The sequence below is a fragment of the Rutidosis leptorrhynchoides genome, chromosome 3 (genome assembly GCF_046630445.1).
Source record: "Rutidosis leptorrhynchoides isolate AG116_Rl617_1_P2 chromosome 3, CSIRO_AGI_Rlap_v1, whole genome shotgun sequence".
NCBI lineage: Eukaryota > Viridiplantae > Streptophyta > Magnoliopsida > Asterales > Asteraceae > Rutidosis > Rutidosis leptorrhynchoides.
In genome coordinates this window covers 684133048-684151023 of record NC_092335.1, presented here as the reverse complement: position 1 = coordinate 684151023, position 17976 = coordinate 684133048, and positions in this window count along the sequence as shown.

The following is a 17976-nucleotide window of genomic DNA, read 5'->3' as shown; positions in this document are numbered from 1 at the left end:
CATATAAGTATTAATGAAATATGTTTAACTTGTCACCTTTAGCAAGACAATCAAGTGGTTATATGGAAGCTGGACTTGCCAAGCTTGATGCCTCCAATATACTTCCCAACTTGCTTTTCGACAACCCTACCAATGAAAATATTGACACTTATCAAAGATTCTTCGACTTGCTATGGAGTTATGCAATATATATGACTTGCATATAATCTTTCAAAAATTGACTTTCCTAAATAGCATTTGTTACTCATCCAAATTAACTTAACAAAAAAATCAAAAGTCAAGCTTTACACACTTCATATACCAAAATTAACTTGACGTTTGTAATTATTAAGTGAAAACATTTATCTTATTTTTATATAAATAATAAGATAAGATCTTTACATTTAAAAAAAATATGTAGTTTATTTAGGCTATATTTTAGGAATTGATATCAATCAAAATATAAAAATTTTCAAAAAGATAAATCATGTATTGTGGAGCTGACATGTGACAATGTAAATTCTAGAGTTGGCACGTGGCAGAATTTAACTAGAAGTTGACACGTAGGATTTATAGCACGCGCTTTATATAATGTATATATTCTATGTTACATTTAATTCTTTGTTTTTTTATACTTTTATTTCGAGAGATATCCTCACACATCACTTTATGATTCCTGCACATCTAATTTCTTATTTTACTCTTAATTATACTTATAATAATAATAATAATAATATAAGTTCAACTTTCTAGGGACATAACTGTAATTTTATAGGACAAAAGTGTACATGGATCAAAAAGTTATGTGTGAGGGGTTTAATGGTGACATGTTGTAGGGGTCCTGACATGCTGTAGGGTTTTAATGGTGATGGTGTTTCGCCAGGCTCCAGTGGCATACGGGGTGCGGCTGGATGGGTTGACATAGTCAACACAGGACTAACATGTCCCTGCCGACATGTTTTGGAAAGGATATTGATATAATAGTCTACACAAAAAAAAAATTACAGTTTAAAAAAAAAATAATTGTCACATGTATTTTTTTTACTTACTCTTTATATATTATTTACTTTTTTATTTTACATGCATAAAGTAAAGGAATAAAGAAACATTACCTTATTACTCTTATCTAATTAGGGAAATGAACTATTAATTTCGAACAACCCAAATGATTGAGTTTATGAACCAGTTACAAATATGCAAACAACTTGAATCGAGAGTATACGGAGTATTAAATACTAGCAATACTTTATGTTGAGAAATAGTCGTTAACAAGAATGTAAAGACCAAAAATTGATCAATTCGTGTTTCGTATGAATATGTATATATGCGTGTGTGATTGTACAGTTGTGTATATGTATGTATGATATTGATGAACACAAGACGATGATGACAATATGTTGATTAACACCGAAGATCGTATACTGGACTATCGTATACTGGACTATCTTATGTTTTAATTAGGCATCTCAACTTAATGTATTGCTAGTATTTAATACTCTGTATACTCTCGATTCAAGGTTTTTGCATATTTGTAATTGGTTCATAAACTCAATCATTTTCAAAAATGTTGTAACAATTATCTTCTACAATTATAATGTGCAAGATGATGCACGTATTTGCATAGCTTGGAAATAGTCGTTAACAGGACTATAAAGATTAAAAATCGATCAATTCGTGTTTCGTATGAATATGTATATATGCGTGTGTGATTGTACAGTTATGTATATGTATGTATGATATTGATGAACACAAGACGATGATGACAATATGTTGTTGTAATGAATCTGTATGAATACTCAAAGTAGTGCCACAATTACATAAAGGTAGGTTGAGAGAATTGGTGTTAAGTGTATGTTTGAAGGTGTATGTGTTTGTGTAGTTATGAGTGTAGCGACCCAAACTAAAATCGCCATTGACGGCGCCGTTAAATTAGGTCCCATTACGTGGCCATAGTCCCTAAATGAGACTCGTTTGACCAAAATTATGTCGCATTCATTTGAAACGTACAAGACTTACAAAGTTTTAAATTACCAAAACGGTTCGACAACGAGTTTAAGTTAACAAAAGTTATAAAGTATAAATGAAATAACTTGCGACATAATAAGTTGAAAAATCACGGTTGCTATAAATAGCGTAAGATGTATGCTTAAGTTTGAATCCAAAAGTGCTATCGCTAGCGTATGCATTTATGCTTGACTCCAAGCAAGTAATCAAAGTGTGCAGAAGCATGTATCAAGTAGTCAAGTATGAACCTGAGAAACATATAGAAAACTGTCAACGAAAAACGTTGGTGAAATCATAGGTGTATTTGTAAACGTTGTTTTTGAACCACAAGATTTAGTATTTCCATAAAGTTGATTATCCAAATCGTTTGCATTCCAAAAGTTGTTATTCACGAGCACCCAATTATCAAGGCTTAACGTTTCACGAACCCCATACACATAGTGTTAGAACTTACACTGTTTCTCAAAAATATATTTCATCCGCATAACGGTAGCGACCCGTCCGAATGAGGGTTTGTCAAACCCGTATGGCCACACAACATAAGTTCTCGCTTACACCCTGCAAGTGTAACTAATGATAATCGAATTGAGACTTTTTGTTCTAACTCGCACGTGGAATGTTTGTTTTCGTACTTGTGTTCAAAATATAAAGTATGTAGTATAAAACTGTATATGTTTCTCATCCCATGATTTAAAAGTATAAAAGTTGTTGAAAGATGGGACTATGATCACACCTCGAGTGCACGAGTATAAATGTACTTCACAAAGTAAACGTGTGCATGAAAGTTGTTTAGTCTTGACCTAAACAAGTAAGTTGTATCAATTAACCGGTTACGACACAAGGTCGGGCGAAATGTGTTCAATTAGTCCTATGGCTCGTTACGACTCGAATATATAGCATGTGAGTCACGTTGTCAAGTTTCATGCAAGAATCAAGTATAAAAGCACGTTAGAACAATTGCAAAAGTATTTGGTTACACTACAAGAAAACTGCGTTCTTAGGACCCCTCGTCTGGGACCCCTGCGAAAAAAGCGTCCTAAGCGACTAAAAATTGGGACGGGGTAATTCTGGGGGTCCTATAATATCATAAGCTAATAAAGTGGGGTCCTAAGAATAGGACACATAATTTTTGGGTCATATTATTGATACGCTTATAAATCTTTGTCCTAAAAAGATGTTTGATATGACACACAATTTTGGGGTCCTATTATTTTTCAGGACACCTAATTTTTGGGTCATATTATTGATACACTTATAAATCTTTGTCCTAAAACGATGTTTGATATGACACAAAATTTTGGGGTCCTTTTATTTTTTAGGACACCTAATTTTTGGGTCATATTATTGATACAATTATAAATCTTTGTCCTAAAAAGATGTTTGATATGACACACAATTTTGGGGTCATATTATTTTTTAGGACACCTAATTTTTGGGTCATATTGTTAATACGCTTATAAATCTTTGTCCTAAAAAGATGTTTAATATGACACACAATTTTGGGGTCCTATTATTTTTTATGACGCTTTTATAATAAGGTCACAACAATAAGACGCTTGGGTATTTGAGGTCCTAACTCTTAGGACCCTTAAATTCGTAGTTGCATAAAAATGTATTTAATAGGACACTATCTTGTTGGTGTCTCATAATGATCAATCAACAAGATAATACGGTCACAACAATAGGACGCTTGGGTATTTGAGGTCCTAACTCTTAGGACCCTTAAATTTGTAGTTGCATAAAAATGTACTTAATAGGACACTATGTTGTTGGTGTCTCATAATGATCAACCAACAAGATAATAAGGTCAGAAAAATAGGACGCTTGGGTATTTAAGGTCCTAACTATCATATGACTATATTAGGACCCTTACTAAAGTCGTATTATTGCACTTTTGTTACAAAAATGACTAAAGTATTATATAAGTTAACTTCCATTAAACATTCAAAAGCATTGATGGCGTAGTGGCTTGTGTGTTATTATTTCAAGTGATTAACCTGGGTTCAAATCCATTTTATGTCTCTTTTGTTTCTAAAATTAAAAAAATATAGTTGGGCCAGATTTAAGCTGGGAATTGTAGTTGGGCCAGATTTAATGGATTCATTTTTTATTTTCGAATTTCAGCTGGGAATTGTATTTGGGCAGATTTAATGGATTCATTTTTTATATTCTAACGGCACATTTGTGGGGCCCACGTTTTTTTTTCTTTTTCCCAACGGCTACTGATCAGCCTATTTTTTTTATTTTTACCCTACCCATTTCATATATATATACACCATTTCACTCTCAAATTTTTACACTTTCAAACCCATTTCACTCTCAATTTTTATTTTTCAAACCCATTTCACTCTCAATCTTTTATACTCAAAAATGGCTTTCGGAAACATTGTTACGTTCGAGATTCACGGCGGCGGTTTGTTTTCTGATGACATGGACCGCTACGACGATGGGGGTCGATTATGCAGATGTGCCGGTCAATGGGCTTCGAGTTGACGAAATGTTTGATTATTTAAGGCGAAACGCGCACTGCGATGAGATTTTGCAGTTTGCATATTCGAATCCCGAGAACAAGGTGTTCGAGTGGCGTCAGGATAACGATAAATGGGCGTGGCTACTCGGAACCGCAATAATCAAATCCACAAATGTCGTGTTGTATACCAAACACATTTGGGACGATCTTCCGCACGAAACCGATGGTAGTGCGGATGGTTATTATACCGATTAATCGGTATCTAGTTTATGTACTAGTCTTTTTTTGATGTAATTGTGTGTTTTTTTTTGTACTCGTTTTTTTTATATGTAATCGTGTGTTTTACAATCCATTGAGCCTACACATTTTACAACTTATAATTCACATTTCTCAACAACATTTCTATCCAATACTCCTTCCATATCGATGCCGATTTTCCATCGGTACACCCTTAACCATTCATTGAATAAACATGGTGGTCGATCAATAGTTAAAACATAGCCCAAAAACATGATTGTTTCTTTTGCAGGATAAACAAACGCGTAAAGTTTTTATGTTTCTTAATGAGCTCCCAAACCAACATTAATGCAGAAATAGGTTATTTTTCTCAATGCGTATTCAGTGTACATATATATATATATATATATATATATATATATATATATATTCAGTTTACATGATTGCAAAGTAACTCACCCAAACAATATATAGTTAATGATGTTAGTTAGTGATCTAATTAATGATGCGAATTGAACATGACCTCTAGGCTTTTCACATTTACATGGGATAGAATTATTAGCATTGAATTCTGCAGTAGAGAAAATAAAAGAATATGAGCATTGAATTCTGCAATTAAGAAAATAAAAGAATATGAGTAGTTGAATTCAATTCTGGACTCAATTGAATTCTGCAGTAGAGACAAAACATAAAAGAAACAAAACAAATGGAATCCTTCCTTTTTAAGGTATATTAGTTGAACTTTGGATCAGAAAGGGACTAATGGCCGGTGACAGTTTTAAGCAACAAGTCAACAGCAAATTGCATAAAAACATATATACAAGTAAAAGGGCAAAGCTAGTCAACAACAAACATTAAAAAGGAATCACCTTTTTGGGTGTTCTTTGTTTCTATTAGCATAAAGAACATAAATTCGTGCAGCCCCATTCATTGGTTCGTGTTAAAATGTATTAATTAAAAACTATGTTGTGATGATAAACTGAAATGACCGGTCCTAATCCTCCTGGACGAAGTCATTAACATTTGGTCCCATTGTGATGATCGACTCCAAGTAACGTCCTTAATATGAGCTAATGCACAGCGGAAGACTTAATTCGTACCTGAGAATAACATGCTTTAAAACGTCAACATAAAGTTGGTGAGATATATAGGTTTATCATCGATATAATAGTAGACCACAAGATTTCATAGTTATAAACGTTTTAGCAAAGATATTCTATACGTTGTTGAGCGCCCAGTAACTATACTTAACAGATGTTTTCCGTGCATATTCCCTTTTCAAAGTTATCGCTACACCGTACCAAATGTAGTAAAACGAAGTACTAAACACCCGTTCTTCTAGTTTAGTAGTGACTAGAACAACATCTGGGTGGGGGTGTCAAACCCGATAGATCTATCAATAGGATTCGCGCTTACATGTTAACCACATGTAACTAATAGTTACCAGACTATTAGGGATATATACAAAGGTACAACTCAACATAGAATATATATTGAAGTACTTGTGTCCATTTCGAAAAAATAAAAGATGCATGTATTCTCATCCCAAAATATTTAAAGTTTAAAAGGGGACTATATACTCACGGTTGTAAAAGTATATTAATAATAAGTTTTCAACTTATTAAAAATATGGTCGTCGTCCTTGGATTCACGAACCTATAACAATAATAATGTTTCAGAAAATAATACCACATATGATTAAAATAACAATTCAAGTTTATAGAATACTTATATAATAATTTTTATCATTTTTTTTATGTTAGTAGTCCTAATATTGTCCAATAGTTCAATAATCGGTATATATATATATATATATATATACAATCACAGAAATAACCAAGATTATAATATTTTGTTATACTACTAATAAGATGTCAAATATATATGGATATAGGAAAGTTAGCAAGGATATGGTTAATATAGTTTTTATAAGATACATATCGTCCATACAACGTTAATTTTAGCGTATTTTGTTTTGCTCACCAAAAATTCATTATAACTCCGTTTAAAGTGAATCAAATTGATATGGGTTCCTTAGGAAGTTAATTTTTCAAAACCAATTCGAAAAGTTCAGCCCATATATTAATTTTTATAGTTTTAGCCTCTTTTTGTGCCGGTGGACAGATTTGGAAGAATCCCGGCATTCACCCAATATATGATTTTTGATAAAATACTTACACTTTGTCTAAAATCATGAAAAAATTACTGGAAGTCTTATTTACATATATTAACATATTTCCAAAGTCTTAGCCTCGAACTCAAAGTCTATGATAGGTTTTTAATTCCCAACCCAAAACAGCCCGCTTTTTACCGAATGAAGATTAAACGATATATATTAAGTTTCAAGGTGTTCTTCATATGTACAAGTTATAAGTTCTTATATTAACTTAATATAACATCATAATATATATAAATAAGTGTTATTAGAGGTAGGTTAAAAAGATTTGATTAGTTTTTCAAACAAGTTTAGAATCAACTAAACTATGTTTTAATTTTATAAACTCTTGTATAGATAGCTATAAACATATGAATTGAAAAAAAGTTTAGGCAATGTTAATACCTTGATTTTGAAGCTTGAACTTGCTAGAAATAGATGAAGAACAAATAAAAGGATACTAGAACTAAAGAGAGTAAGTGTGTGTAAGTAAATTTTAAGTAAAAATTAGAAAATGAAATGGTAAAAATTTGATCAAAAGTGGTGTCCTTATATACTAGTTGTAATTTGTTATTTTGTGAAAAATATCTAGTATAAGTTAAAAACCATTAGGTCATGCATGACATAATTAGATTGATGATGTCATGCATGACATAATACATCAATAATGCAAATTACTATTGGTATATACGAATAGTAAATACATCTAGAAGCTGTGTATATTATGGGTATAAATACAAAATTATTTTGTTTATGTGTTTAAAGATGTCTCATGAGTCATATGTAATGACAAGGATGTCATTTTCCATGATAAAAGGTTGAAAATGATGTTTTACTATTGGTATATTCCAATAGTAAATTTATCTAGAAACTGTGTATTAATACATCTTAATACAATACATACATATATATATATTTATATATATATATATATATATATATATATATATATATATATATATATATATATATATATATATATATATATCGTTTCGAAGTCCTTATGTAACGACCCGGAAATTTCCGACCAAATTTAAACCTTAATCTTTATATGTTTCCGACACGATAACCAAAATCTGTAATGTTGAATCTAGAAAGTTTGAAATCTATATTAGGATAATTAGTTACCCTTTTATCAGGCCTGGCGATTCACGAACAATTATGTGTAATTCAATATGCATATATAAATAAATAAATATATATATATATATATATATATATATATATATATATATATATATATATATATATATATATATATATATATATATATATATATATATATATATATATATATATATATATATATATATATATAAATTGAATACATGTAACTTGTCATATCCTTTATCTTATTTGTATTAGATATTATTATTACCATTATCCTTTAAAAAAAAATTTAATATATGATTATTATTATAAAATATTATTAAGATTATAGATATTAAAACATACCATAATTTATTATCAAGATCTTTAATAATATCATAATTATTGTTTTTATCTCATTTTATAACTACTGTAATAATTATTATTATAAATATTATTATTATTAGAATAATTATTATTAATAGTATTATTATTAATTATTATTAATAGAATTATTATTTTTTAATCAAGAAAAAGGGGTTGGATTTAATTGAACGTGCCCATCTCAATCCAACACTGTATTTGATTTTTGTTATGTTTCTAAAAGTGTTTTACAGCAATACCGATTGTACCAATTAACATAACATCGCAATTTGATTTTTTTTATTCTTAGTCCTGTTCTTGATTGAATGATTACCCATATTATTGTGTGTGTGAATATGATATGTAACTAATTTTGTTTCTTTTCTCCGATCAAAGATATATACATACATTTACACTTACACATTACTAATACTCTCTATTACTCAATTATCTATCTATCTTCCTTATCTCTCTAAGTGATATTTCATATAGATATATATGTATGATATTTCATACAGATACATATGTATAACCATCGAATCACCCTCTCACCTTGGAACATTCGGGACATTCATCACCTTCCACACCATTAAACCACCACCTTTGAACAACACTTTTCTTAAACCATCATCTTGCATCTTCGGTTCAGCACCATCGATGGTTATTGCTGCTATAGACCGATCACCACAACATCCTCACCATGCTTATTGTCTCGGTTCAACACACGTTCCACAAAACCCAACACTATTAATCACTTCTTGATTCACTTTTAGCCGTGAACCAACCTCCGGCTATCACCACTTATCACCATGAACTTCAAACACCACCTCTGGTTTCATTCATGTTAACAACTACCATCATTCATCATCTCCACAACCTTCGCCTTCGAACACTACATACGATTGCTACTGCTACTCGATGTCCTGCTCAAACTACTGCCATACGAGTTTGTTCTTGGTTCACTGTCAAAAAGAAACGACACCGAACCAACCCACATACCACTATATTTCCTGTTTCATACGTGCAACCAATACCAATCATTGACTAATTATTAAACCGGTATCCTTCCTTGATCGAACACAGACCCCCACCAAAGTTAAGTCCGGTTGTAATCTCACCACCACCTTTTGAATCATCACCAACAATACCACCATGGAACTATCATCACCACCGTGATCGCCACCCAGCTCACAACCACCTTAACGCAAACCCACCATCGTTATCAATCGAAACTTATGAACCACATCTCCAACACAAACCAATTAATACCTCCCGTTTCTGTTTACCCTCGTGAAAACCATATCCAGCACTGATATACTTCCGTTTTGCAGCAACATCACAACATACATGTATCGAACGTTTTTTTTTTGAAAGAAAAGATTATCATGAGAGATTATTATAATATGGGGGATAACTTGAAGATATAGTGGCAGACAAATTGGATAGCCAATTGAAATCATTTAACGTTATGCTGGCTACTTTAATATATATGTTTTAAAACTCCACTAAGAAACGAATTCTATAATACTGAGTATATCTATTTTACGGTAGGCCAGCGAATATATTTGCTTCATCTTGGGCCGAGGTATTAGTGTAGTTGGGCCGAGGTTAATTCAACTTTTGGGTCGAAAAGAATGAACATAATGATATGGACGATTAACTGAAAAATATTAGACATGATGATGATCATTTTAATACGTGTGATGATACGGTTATGATGATGTTGTGATGTTATGATGATGATGATAAGACTAAAAGATAAAGGAGCTAGTTTAGGAATTTAAACAGAAACTAAGAAGTAGAGGAATGGTTAAGGATGTAGACGGGTTAGTGAGAGGTTGTGGGTTCGAGTCTCGTCCCGGGCAATTATTATTTTTACTACTTCTAAGGTATTATTTGATATCTTAATATTATAATTATATCACTTATTTTTATTATTATGCTAGTTATTATTAATTCTAAAATTTAAAAGTATGATTTATATTACCTTAATCATATTAATAATATTATCACTAAAATCAACTTTATTATTAAAAGGATTATATTTATCAAAACTATATTTTTTTTATTATTATTAAAAACTATCGTTTTCAAATTATTATTATTACTATCATTTTTACTAAAAATTATATTAGTATTATCATAACTGCTGTTTAACAAACAAAAGATATATGTAGACAGGTATCAATATAGTTAATATCTATAACCTAAATTATTACTTTTAATTATATAACGTGAATTATATGAAACATATATATAAAATAAATAAAATAATATAATTAATAAAGTCATATATATAGATATATCCATAATATTGACCGATATGTGTGATAATATATATAATGATATAGGTTCGTGAATCCGAGGCCAACCTTATACGTGTTCAATGGTGTTATATGTATTTTTACTACAAAATACATTAGGTGAGTATATAGTCCCTTTTAAACTCTAAATATTTTTGGGCTGAGAATACATGCGCTGTTTTTATAAATGATTTACGTTATGGACACAAGTGATCAAAAATAAATTCTACGTTGAGTTGTACCACTGGCATACTTCCCTGTAGCTTGGTAACTATTATTTACAGCGGTATTGTAAACGCGAATCCTGTTGATAGATCTATCGGGCCTGACAACCCCAACCGGACTGGACGACCAGTATTCAACGGTTGCACAGTACTTCGTTTCGTGACTACCCTTGGTACAGTGTAGTAAGATTTCATAATAAAGGGAATATGCGACGTGATTAAATGTTAAGTATGGTTACCAAGTGCCCAACCACTTAGAATATTTTTATTAAAATGTTTATATATGAAATCTTGTGGTCCATAGTTATAACGCTGCTAGCATTAAACCTATATATCTCACCAACTTTATGTTGACGTTTTAAAGCATGTTATTCTCAGGTACGAATTAAGTCTTCCGCTGTGCATTTGCTCATACTAAAGACATTATTTGGAGTCGATCATCGCAATGGAACCAAATGTTGAAGACTTTGTCCAGGTGGATAAGGACGGGTCTTTACAGGTGGTATCAGAGCCAGGTTCATAGTGAACCAGGCCTTGCATTAGTGTGTCTGACTAGTAGTTGTTAGGATACATTAGTGAGTCTGGACTTCGACCGTGTCTGCCTGTCAAAAAGTTTTGCTTATCATTTCTAGTCGGAAATTATCTGTTTATCATCCTTAGGAAATTACCTGCTTGCCGTCTTTAAAGTCTAGACACGTCTTACTGCATTTAGTGCATCGATAGTGTATAGACGAAATTCATATCTTAGCGTATCTGATAATTCATATCTTAGCGCATCTGTAGACTTGCTTGTCATATGCCGTAAGATCCTCTGTAGGCTACAAAATCTTTATTATTATAGATATTCTACGAAGTTAGAATATCATTCTATATTCGAAAATCATTTCACGTTAAAGATTCTTCTCAAATTGCCCTCCTAGCGATGAACCTGAAAGCACTTACCGGCAAACCTGTTCGAGAAACCATTTACCCTCTCATTTCCAGAGTATCCCGTCACGATTATATATTATCCTATATTTCGAATCTTACTCAACCGCTCGTCTCAACCGTCAATCATTCCGTAGTACTAGAAGAAGTTAACGAACTACGCGCTCGTGTGACGACTTTGGAGAACCTGGTGCGAAGGTTATGAATACCAGCAGCAGCACCAACAGCATAATCAGTACCACCATTATCGACGTCGACAGTACCCTTATTATCCCTAAACCATAACCGCGCCGTAATTCTCAACATCACAACCTATACCTCGAATATCAACATTTCACGTCTCAATATCACCATCTGTACTTTGAGTATGAACTTCGTTCTACACATCGATCTACATCGATTATCTTCGCTTTACGTATCATTCTACCTCATTTTTCCTCGTTCGACATGGTGATTATGTAATTTCTAAAGTTTTAGAGATTATGTAATCTAGTATTAATAATAAATCAAATGAGTTTTTGACTTATTAAATCCATAATTACATCCGATGAAAATATATATGCAAGTATATTTTCATAAAGATTGTAATTAAAAATTCTTTTGTACAAACTGTTAATGATGAAAATATTTTAACGGGTGGGTAGTACCCGAGGAATATTTAGAATTCACATTAATAAATTACACTGTACATTCTTCGAATCTGATTGAATGATCAATTACTACCCTACTTACAACTACCGATATACGTATCCGTTCACCACAGAATAACCATTTCTATTCAAATTTCATATTTGGATTTTGACCTATCAGAATTCAACAAGTGGCATAATGAAGAAAATATTGGACAAAAATAAAAAGTGTTAGAAACAAACGAATTAATTAATTGAAATTGTGATTGGAATTCACGCTAACTGTTCCGGCTAACTGCTCCCAGCTAACTGATTAACATTTAATTTATCGCAATTTACATTCTCGCAATTTTATTTATCGTCATTTAATTTCTGTTATTTACTTTTACGCACTATAAATAACGGGACACGTATGCAAGGTTTTGACTTATCATATTGACCCATCTATATATATATTTTGGAACAACCGTAGACACTCTATATGTGAAGGTGAGAGTTAGCTATACAGGGTCGGAGTTGATTCCACAATATATATATATACTTTGAGTTGTGATCGACACCGAGACCGGTACACGGGTCACGATACGTATTATTTAATTCGAATATTATATATTAAATTATATATGAATCATTGAACCATCGGACTATTGGACTGCTAACTTTGGACAATTAAAATGAATTAAATTAAAATATTGATTATAACATATGAAACTAAATAATTCTTCAAGCTTGCCACTTGATTTCATCTTAAACCTCATTTGTATCTCGACAATTACAATGCGTGTTCAAATCTTTCATGATTCTTGAAAACCCCTCAATCGAGAGGATGAACCAACCGCGTTTCATCTACGGAAGAAAATACTTATGCTCCTGTAAGACTCTCGGAGACTGGGTCAACGTTTAACACGCAGTAGTGTTAATTTCTTTAGTGATATTATTACCCAAAATAACTTTGCAATCCCTTTTCAAATTAGCCAATTTTGTCACAGCTCCAGCAAGTTAACCTCGACTTCTTAGAAAGGTTAGTTTCGATATATATACACGTTATTCTTTCGCTGTCGTTACCGGAGAATCTTTTATATTCCATCATCAGCGTTTAACCATCTAAAAACACAATTCTCCTGAAACCACCTCAGTTTGATAACCAATGACCCAGATCCGTTAACTTTGAGAATGCTGACGAAGCAGCATGTTGTAGATGGTCTTAATAGCCAAAAGTTGATGATAAAGAACGGAGTATTGGAAACACTCAAAATAAAATTTAGTACCAAAAAGCGAATTTTGCGAAACTATGAAGTAAGCCGTGGACAAATCACAAAGAATAAGTTTGACTTCAAAGAATTTAAAAGATTCAGTGCCTGCTGAAATCCTTAGTACATACCCTACTCCTTACTCTAAAACCTTTGCTGACACTATTCATCATCATCATCCTTCGGCATTAGAAGTTCCAAGATATTATCATATCTTTCATTATAAATATCCTCAATGTTTCTGAAGATATTTTTATAACTATTCTTATCGGAAATCATCTATCTTCTAGCGCTATCTGTATCACATCATAAAAGGAACTGTGTTAGTTTCTAAATTCTGAAACCTCCGAATTTAAAATATGAATGTTTTGAAGTAGTGATAGGAACTGATGCATGAATTAGTATAATATAATGAAACTTGATCAACTTCATTATATTACAGTAAGTCATGTTAAGTTTCTAATGGAATGTGATGATTCACAGTACCGTCATCATGTGCCAAGTTACACGGCTCTTACATTTTATCCAATTCCGAAATATATTAAGAACAAATCATCTTGATAGTTCTATTCTCCTGGATATTCTGGTAATTTGACAAATCAAAATCGTGCCATTACCATTCCTTTCTAAGAACATTAGCTATGTTCATTCTGAATTTCATACCTACGAATTCCGGACCATTACAAAAGATGCTTAGTTGAAAAGGAGGAAAAGAAAAAAGAATGAAGCTCCGAAAATAAAAATTGTAGTAAAAATCGCAGCAATTAGGAAAGAGCATTAACTGCGGATGACAATGATTATAGAAAACAAAAGCAAGGACATCGAAGCATAAGGGAAGATATAAAACCCAACAACCACTCAGAAACTACAAACCGTGTATATCAATGCATATAGCAATATAAAGACATGGGAGAACTAGAAACACTATAAACCCAAGAGTGTAGTAGAAGTAAATAGATTCTTCCGGCGGTAGATGAAAGAGAAGAATGACGGATGTGAAAATTAAGAGTATATCAAGGATTAGAATGGGATGAAGCATATCGGCGAATGTCTTAAAGTAGGAATTAAGGAGAAAGAGTAGAAGATGTGAGATGTGAAAAATAAGGAAACGAAGGAGTGGGTTTATAGTGAAGTATCTGACAAAGAAATCGAAACAGATTACCGCATTAAATCAAAGAAGATCATAATTTCCTTATTCGCCGAAGAATCAAATCTTTTAGATTTTCAAGATCTTCTTTTAAATCCCTTAAATTCCGGAAAATTCACTGTGACTACGTCAAAAGTTAAATCTCTGTCTCAATCTCTTGTGGCAGCTTCGCTCGTACGCTTCACAAAATCGAATTGTTTTACCATTATTACAAAATGGTGATAAAACTTTAGCTATCAATTTATATTCGTCATAAAAACATTTTATTGTTAGTCATGACGATCTCGATCAAATTTCGGGGATGAAATTTCTTTAACGGGTGGGTACTGTAACGACCCGGAAATTTCCGACCAAATTTAAACCTTAATCTTTATATGTTTCCGACACGATAAGCAAAATCTGTAATGTTGAATCTAGAAAGTTTGAAATCTATATTAGGATAATTAGTTACCCTTTTATCAGGCCTGGCGATTCACGAACAATTATGTGTAATTCAATATGCATATATAAATATATATATATATATATATATATATATATATATATATATATATATATATATATATATATATATATATATATATATATATAAATTGAATACATGTAACTTGTCATATCCTTTATCTTATTTGTATTAGATATTATTATTACCATTATCCTTTAAAAAAAAATTTAATATATGATTATTATTATAAAATATTATTAAGATTATAGATATTAAAACATACCATAATTTATTATCAAGATCTTTAATAATATCATAATTATTGTTTTTATCTCATTTTATAACTACTGTAATAATTATTATTATAAATATTATTATTATTAGAATAATTATTATTAATAGTATTATTATTAATTATTATTAATAGAATTATTATTTTTTAATCAAGAAAAAGGGGTTGGATTTAATTGAACGTGCCCATCTCAATCCAACACTGTATTTGATTTTTGTTATGTTTCTAAAAGTGTTTTACAGCAATACCGATTGTACCAATTAACATAACATCGCAGTTTGATTTTTTTTATTCTTAGTCCTGTTCTTGATTGAATGATTACCCATATTATTGTGTGTGTGAATATGATATGTAACTAATTTTGTTTCTTTTCTCCGATCAAAGATATATACATACATTTACACTTACACATTACTAATACTCTCTATTACTCAATTATCTATCTATCTTCCTTATCTCTCTAAGTGATATTTCATATAGATATATATGTATGATATTTCATACAGATACATATGTATAACCATCGAATCACCCTCTCACCTTGGAACATTCGGGACATTCATCACCTTCCACACCATTAAACCACCACCTTTGAACAACACTTTTCTTAAACCATCATCTTGCATCTTCGGTTCAGCACCATCGATGGTTATTGTTGCAATAGACCGATCACCACAACATCCTCACCATGCTTATTGTCTCGGTTCAACACACGTTCCACAAAACCCAACACTATTAATCACTTCTTGATTCACTTTTAGCCGTGAACCAACCTCCGGCTATCACCACTTATCACCATGAACTTCAAACACCACCTCTGGTTTCATTCATGTTAACAACTACCATCATTCATCATCTCCACAACCTTCGCCTTCGAACACTACATACGATTGCTACTGCTACTCGATGTCCTGCTCAAACTACTGCCATACGAGTTTGTTCTCGGTTCACTGTCAAAAAGAAACCACACCGAACCAACCCACATACCACTATATTTCCTGTTTCATACGTGCAACCAATACCAATCATTAACTAATTATTAAACCGGTATCCTTCCTTGATCGAACACAGACCCCCACCAAAGTTAAGTCCGGTTGTAATCTCACCACCACCTTTTGAATCATCACCAACAATACCACCATGGAACTATCATCACCACCGTGATCGCCACCCAGCTCACAACCACCTTAACGCAAACCCACCATCATTATCAATCGAAACTTATGAACCACATCTCCAACACAAACCAATTAATACCTCCCGTTTCTGTTTACCCTCGTGAAAACCATATCCAGCACTGATATACTTCCGTTTTGCAGCAACATCACAACATACATGTATCGAACGTTTTTTTTTTTTGAAAGAAAAGATTATCATGAGAGATTATTATAATATGGGTGATAACTTGAAGATATAGTGGCAGACAAATTGGATAGCCAATTGAAATCATTTAACGTTATGCTGGCTACTTTAATATATATGTTTTAAAACTCCACTAAGAAACGAATTCTATAATACTGAGTATATCTATTTTACGGTAGGCCAGCGAATATATTTGCTTCATCTTGGGCCGAGGTATTAGTGTAGTTGGGCCGAGGTTAATTCAACTTTTGGGCCGAAAAGAATGAACATAATGATATGGACGATTAACTGAAAAATATTAGACATGATGATGATCATTTTAATACGTGTGATGATACGGTTATGATGATGTTGTGATGTTATGATGATGATGATAAGACTAAAAGATAAAGGAGCTAGTTTAGGAATTTAAACAGAAACTAAGAAGTAGAGGAATGGTTAAGGATGTAGACGGGTTAGTGAGAGGTTGTGGGTTCGAGTCTCGTCCCGGGCAATTATTATTTTTACTACTTCTAAGGTATTATTTGATATCTTAATATTATAATTATATCACTTATTTTTATTATTATGCTAGTTATTATTAATTCTAAAATTTAAAAGTATGATTTATATTACCTTAATCATATTAATAATATTATCACTAAAATCAACTTTATTATTAAAAGGATTATATTTATCAAAACTATATTTTTTTTATTATTATTAAAAACTATCGTTTTCAAATTATTATTATTACTATCATTTTTACTAAAAATTATATTAGTATTATCATAACTGCTGTTTAACAAACAAAAGATATATGTAGACAGGTATCAATATAGTTAATATCTATAACCTAAATTATTACTTTTAAGTATATAACTTGAATTATATGAAACATATATATAAAATAAATAAAATAATATAATTAATAAAGTCATATATATAGATATATCCATAATATTGACCGATATGTGTGATAATATATATAATGATATAGGTTCGTGAATCCGAGGCCAACCTTATACGTGTTCAATGGTGTTATATGTATTTTTACTACAAAATACATTAGGTGAGTATATAGTCCCTTTTAAACTCTAAATATTTTTGGGCTGAGAATA